The sequence below is a fragment of the Marmota marmota genome, unplaced genomic scaffold (genome assembly GCF_001458135.2).
Source record: "Marmota marmota marmota unplaced genomic scaffold, marMar, whole genome shotgun sequence".
In the NCBI taxonomy this organism is placed as follows: domain Eukaryota; kingdom Metazoa; phylum Chordata; class Mammalia; order Rodentia; family Sciuridae; genus Marmota; species Marmota marmota.
Genome location: NW_025999968.1, coordinates 55,761,862 through 55,768,683, shown reverse-complemented (window position 1 = coordinate 55,768,683; position 6,822 = coordinate 55,761,862).

Sequence of the window (6,822 nt, the reverse complement as noted above, 5' to 3'; positions counted from 1 at the left end):
GCTCCACCATGTGCTGTATGCATAGCTCTGCTCATTGGCATCCCCTTCCCTCCCTGGCAATTGGACGGGGCAGTATCTTTAGCAGCTGAAGCCCCATTCAGTTATCCTCTTCCAGCAACCAAGGTCTGTGCTTTTGCCTTGCAATTGAGTTCTTGCCTGCCATCCATTCCAGAGATGAGGTTCTTCATCAAGTTTGGCTTCTCATGCTCCTTCCCACCACTTCCACCTCTCCTCCCAAGTTTCATGGTGCAGTCCACACGACACCTTCTCTGCCCGTCTTCTGGTGTCCTTCCCATGCAGCTAACAGGTTTTCCCTTTGTGGTGCTGTTTTCCTAGCCCAAACACCCTCCACTCACTTTCTTCCCTCTTACTCAAAGCAAGGCCTATCTGGCTGTGTTTTGAGCTTTAATAGGAATCATTCTGTGTGTGTGTGGTGGGGGAGGAGGTACTGAGGATTGAACCCAGGGTGCCCTGTCACTGAGTTATATGACCAGCTCCTGCTCTTTTGACTTTTATGATCATTCCATAGGGTGATCTTCCTGCCCAGCCTCTGAGCTGAGATTACAAGTGCAATTTCAGCTAGAATCATACTATATATATATATTTTAAAATATTTTATTTTTTTTTGTAGTTGGACACAATACCTATTTTTTATTAATTTATTTTTATGAAGTGCTGAGGATCCAACCCAGGGCTTCACATGTGCTAGGCGAGCACTCTACTGCTGAGCCACAACCCCAGCCCTAGGAATTTTTTAAGACACTCCACCAGTCTACCTTTAATAGTCTTATGCAGATAGTCAAGTGACTAGTCCTTATGCAAAAGTCTGTTACGTAAACTCAACTAATCATTGCTATGCTAGTGTGGCCAAGAGTATTTCTGAGCATGTGTCTGTCTCTTGAACTCCATTCCTGTACTCCATTCCTTGGCTGGAGCGATTCTGTGGCCATTGATGTATGAAGAGCCCACTGTTCTTTTTGCCTTGTGGAGACTGGTATGCTCATGCGCTAAAGGTTGTGAGAAGTTCTGTAGAGAAACTGGACTTGCTTTTTTAATCATGAACCTCTCAAATTTATGTCCTTAGAACTGTTCACTTACATGACACTACTATCATCCTTTTCAATTTTTAGTGGGGAATGTTCTTCTAGGAGTTCATGACACACCATTAGGAATTTAGAAATTTAGAAGTCTTGTCTTTAGATTTTTGTTTTTTTTTTTAATCTCTCCCCTGTGTTCAGTGGAATGTTTCTTTATTTTTTAAAATTTTATGTGGTGGCAAGAGGATTAAAGAAAGCTTGCTTGTTTGTCAGTGTGGGTCCCTGGTGGAGAAAATAACTTTTGTCTTGCTGATATATGGCACAGGTCAAGAATGGTCATCAGGAAGAGGGGAAATTGTGAGAACAACCTACAGTGTAAACTTGTCCGGAGCTGTGAGACTAGGTCTAGGAGGGCCAGATTGACTGGCAGAAACCCTCATGAGAAGAAAGCAAATAACCCCCCAAGCCCGCTAGAGTGAAAAGCAAAATTCAAAGCTGAAGAGTGGTGGTGGTGGGGGGGACTGGAATGGATGATTATAAAACACTCATTTCAGATTCAAGAACTTTCCTGGGCTGAGCTCCCAGATCATCACCCTGCTACCAGGAGCTGAGGCTCCAGCTGTTAAGGCTCTGTTCTTGCCAATACTTCCCTCTTTTACTCTTCTTGCTTTATGTTTCAGTAATGACCTTGAGTAACCCTAGGTTCCTATCCATTCAGTTCAAGATGGTTCAGCAGTTATTTAGTGAGCACTTACTACTTGCCAGCCCATGTCAGGGCTACAAAGGTAAATGAGACAGAGTCTCTTTGCTTGAGTAAGCTGAGCCAGGGACAGAGGGCGTCATGAGGTACCATAATGGGTAATTTCCATATGGCACCAAGACAGGGGAAGCACAGGAAGGTACCTGACTAATTCTGAGAACTTTAGTGACTGTTTCTATAGGAAATGCAGGAGGTACAGTGCTCAGGACCAGGAGATCTTTTGAGACCCATTAAGGTGTTTTCGTTTCTTTTAAAATAAGAGATAAAAATGAATTGAGATTCAGCCTGGATTTTATGTCATTATATCAACACAGTTGAATATTTGTTATGGACAAAGGGGCCCTTGAAGGCCAAAGGCCTGGGGCCCAGAAAAGTCATATGTGTCTGTGTTAGCGTCCATAACAAAGTCACACAGACTGGGTGACTTGAACAATAGTATTTATTGTCTCATAGCTTTGGAGGCCAGAAATCCAAGATCAAGTTGTTGGCAGGGCTGGTTCCTTCTGAGAACCACGAGGGAGAATGTTCCAGGCCTCTCTCCTAGTTTTTGGTACTCTTGGGCATCTGCTGGCTTGCATATGGCCTGCTTCTTCCTGAGTCTTCACATCATTTCCTCTCTGTACTTGCCTGTCTCTTCCCATGACATCTCTTTTTGCAAGGACTCCAGTCATATTGCTATTAGGGGCCCACCCTACTCCAGCATGACCTCATCTTAACTAATCCCATTGACAGTGACTATATTTCCAAATAAGGCCACATCCTGAGGTGCCGGGGGTTAGGACTTCAACCTCTACCAGTGACCCTGGGCTCCTGAGCTGTCCCTGCTCCTCTCCTCCTTGCTAGCCAGAAGCCCTGTTGAGGTGGGAACAATGAGGGAGTCACATGGTGTACAGTTATCTGTGTTTACAAGTTCTCTTCCCTCCCTCTAAAGAAGTAAAAGGGATTCCAACTGCCCCCAACACTAGTGTTTTTATAGGATGCTGTGGAAAATTATGTTGCCGAGTTTGATTATAGCATTTTCAACTAGACGATGGATGCATTTAGCTATCTACAAAAATACTCTTCAGGAAGAGCTGAGTGTGAAATCTTTGGAAAGTCGTCCTCTTGTTGGGCAGGACACGAGTCCTGTAGGTCCCTCCTCTGCTTGTTGTGTCCTCAACAGGGGTTCTGGCCTCAGGGTCCCAGGATGGAACTCTGGGTTCCATGCTAGAGGCTGTTTTCCCACTGCCCCACCTCCATTTTGAAGGCCTAGGCCTTAAGCCAGGGAACAAATGCCAGTAAATGGTGATAAGGCCATTGCATATCCACTAGTTCTCACCCTCATGTCCTCGGGGCCAGGGTCTAAAAGGGGCCAGAGTACATTTTTCACAGGTCTCATATGCTATTTTGGAAACAGAGCCAAGCAGTCACCCAGGGCAAAACCTGGCACAAGTCCCCACAGCCTGTTCTGAATTTGCATCTCTAATGTTGTGTGTTGCCCTGGGAGTCCCAGGGGATATGTGCACCCGCCACCCTGACCCAGCAGCCCAGAGATGCAGTGGTGGTTTGAGGACAGCTGCTCTGCTTCTCACTCCCACTCCTGCAGAGTCTGCAAATACTGCTGGGTATCTGGTCCTCATTAGAGTTGACAGTTCACAGGCCTCACCCTGAACTGCCACCACACCTGTGGTTGACCAGACACCTCCATCTTTACTTTTGAAGAAAAGCCCAGAGGGGACTGCTCAGGGGCTGCCAGAGCTTGTCCTCCTGGCTCCTTTGCTATGTAACTGGCTGCTGCTGTTGTCACCACCTTCTCCCCCCTGGCGGGCCAGCTCACCACAGGTCTCTGGGCCTACCCCAGGGGCCTTGCCAAACTCCCTGGAGTACAGCCATCCGAGTCTCTCCTGGAGTCTACCAACTGTCTGGGTCCTCTCACAGGTTGTATGAGAAACAAACTGAAAATGTGTGAAGTCCTTTGTCACCTCCTCCTTTCCCCTGCCTCTCATGTGAAGATCTCTGCATATTCCCTAACTCACACTTCTTAATAATTATCACAAAAATAACTCGTGTGTGGCAGCTCAGGGCAAACATGTTAGCTTGAGTCTTTACAGTTAGACCTCCTATTGCAACTGGAATGAGCAGCTGTAATTAAGGAGAGAACACAGAAAAAAAGAAGTTTTGAAGTCTGTCCTTTGTTTCTGAAGCATCTGAGCTGTTTTGCTATTAACAGCAGGAAATATTTAGAAAAATCCAGGGCATTTCCAAACATCTGACTGCTCAGCTGGGTAAAAATACAATCTAAGTATTTCCTTTCAAATTTGCATCACTTTATGATTAGTCAGGGATTTTTTCCCCCCAGAAATGGTTTCTATTACAGCTGTGTCTTTTTTTATTTGGTGACCTAATTACATGATTCTTCAGCATGGAAAAATTCACGTTATTGGTTTAAAAATACATTGTTGAACCTTAAGAACAGGTTTCTTTCATCAACTTTATAAAGTTTAATCCTTTTTTTTATTCTAGGGGGTAGGAAAAAGGGCTTCAGTGGAGCTTTAAGGTGTATTAGGGTAGGACAGAATAGACACTAGAAAGGGTTGTGGAGAGCCCTTTTGAATTTACCCTTTTACTCCATTCATTATTGTAAGGGAGAAAGCTGGCACTGGACCACAGCATTCCTAATTTTTTAAACCAGAGCATTCTGGCCACAGAGCTCCCTCCTGTTGGATGGCTTAGGCTAACTACTTCTCAGTCTCCTTTGCCCAAAGTTCCTCTGTGAGTGCTGGATCAACCATTTGCCATTTGAACTCAGCCTCTTAATAGTGGTCTCTTTAAATGATTATTGAGTTTGTTTCATGACTTAGACACATTCCAATAGTTCTAGAAAAACATTGCCTCAGATAGAATATAATCTGAAGATTTACATTCTTTAGAATTTGCTAGTCAAAAGATACTTTAGCACACAGATCCTTTAAAAATAAATTATTTATAGCTTCAATATTTTCTTTATAATGTGTTCCAACTAGTTCATCATTGAAGCAAGTATTATACTCCTTCTTAAAAGCCAAGGTATTTGCTTCCAAGTGAGAATTTAAAGAAAATTCAGTGTTTGATTTTCCCCCCTTATCTTTTCTGGGAGTCGATATATTGTGTGAGTGGTCAACACCTCTGCCAAAGTCAACTTTTAAAATAGACATAACGTAAGAGCCGCACAGAGCTTGGCTTTGTCTGCTGGTGGAGCATTGCCTGTGAGGATTCTGGTTCTATAGGATTGGTTTGCCAGCCAGGAAGCCTGCAGCCTACATTCCCCAAGAAAGAAAAATGATTGCTTTTGTTCGTTGATGAATGAACCACCTCATCTATCAATGGCATCATTCCGTGTGGCTCGGTATAGAACTTTCCTATTGTGGATGCATTTAAAACATGGTGCTCATCTGGGATGAGCTGGGTGCATCATGTTATCTGTGTCCACAGTGGTACTCCTAGTCTTCTGGTGGCCTATGTGATACTGATTCACTTCCTCTTAAACAGGGCTCATCAAACATGAGGTCTCCAGATGATCCTTTTGAGGGTCCTTGTCTTCATTGTCAGGGACTTTAAGGCACTGGGAAATGAAGAGCCATCTGGGACCCATACACATCTTCTGAGGCAGTGCTGCTGGGGACTTCTAAGCTGTGGATCAGTAATGGAACCCAAAGTGACTGCTCTTGTAGCACAGAGCTGGTGTTCAAGATCAGCACCTGAGTATTGGAGATGACTCACTGCTAATATTTTAAGAGATGAAAAGAAAAAATAATCTTTAAAACTGTCAGCCTTCAGATTAAGGGTTGGTGAATAATCCACAATGTAGAGGTATAGGTGATTAAAACAACAAGAAGAAGGAAGGAAACATTTCAGCTTTGAGTAGTCTTTAGTTGTGTTTTCTATACAATATCTAGTCAGGCTTGAATTGCTAATAGGACTATATAGCTTGCCATGTGTAGAATTATCTCCCTCCAAAAGATGTGCTGCAGGTCTAACCCCTGGTAACTGAGATGATGAATTTATTAGGAAATGGGGTCTTTGAAGATGTCATCAAGATCTCAGGTGTGACTGTCCTAGATTTAGTGTGAGCCCTAAATCTGCTGACTGGTGTCCTTATTAGAGAAAGGGAAGGAGGTTCGAGACACAGAGACACACAGTGGAGACTGTGTAAGAGGTGATGTGTCTACAAGCCGAGGAATGCCAGCTGCCACCAGAAGCAGGGCAAGAGGCTGGAGCAGATGCTCAGAGCCTTCAGAAGGAACCCGGTCTGCCACCCCTTGACTTCTGGCCTCTAGAATAGGGAGAAATAGATTTGTGTTGTTTTAAGTTGCCCAGTTTGTGGCAATTTGTTTAGCAGTAGCCCACGGAAACAAAAATAGACTTGTAAAAGGTCTTGAAGACTCTGATCTAAAAGTCTCATTTTGTTTTTGAGAGACTCAGTGACTTGTCCAGGATACAGTAGGTGCATAGCTAAGTCCAGACAGAAATGCTCCACTGCGGACTCTGAGTTCAGAGTTCTGTCCACCCATTCAGAGCTCATATATATATATATATATAAAGCAAGGGGACAGGTGCCAAAGGGAGGCAGAAGTGGGGCCTATCAGTTCTGCCATTAAGGGATTCCCAGAGAAGTCATGTACTCAAAAAAAAAAAAAAAAGTTATAAGATGGTATCATTACTCAGAATAAGTAATTGGCTGGAAGGGTCAAGAAAGGCTCATTTTGGGATAGGTCTTTGGGGCTGGATTCTAAGACATGAAATTTCATTGTGAAGAGAGGATGGGAAGGGGAGAGCCTACGTGAAGGTGAGGGGGAGGGGCACATTTTCACAAGTGAGCAAAAGCTCGGGAGGTGGGGGAAGGCAAGACCAGACTCTTCTGGGAACACAGAGCCAAGGCAGAGGGCAGAGGACACCGCTTGCCACGGTTGTTCCCTTCTTTCCAGTTGGAACCCTGCATTGGTCACACCGCCCCGCCCTCATCACAGCTGTGCCCCTCAGCGGAGAGGGCCACAGTTCTCCTCAGTC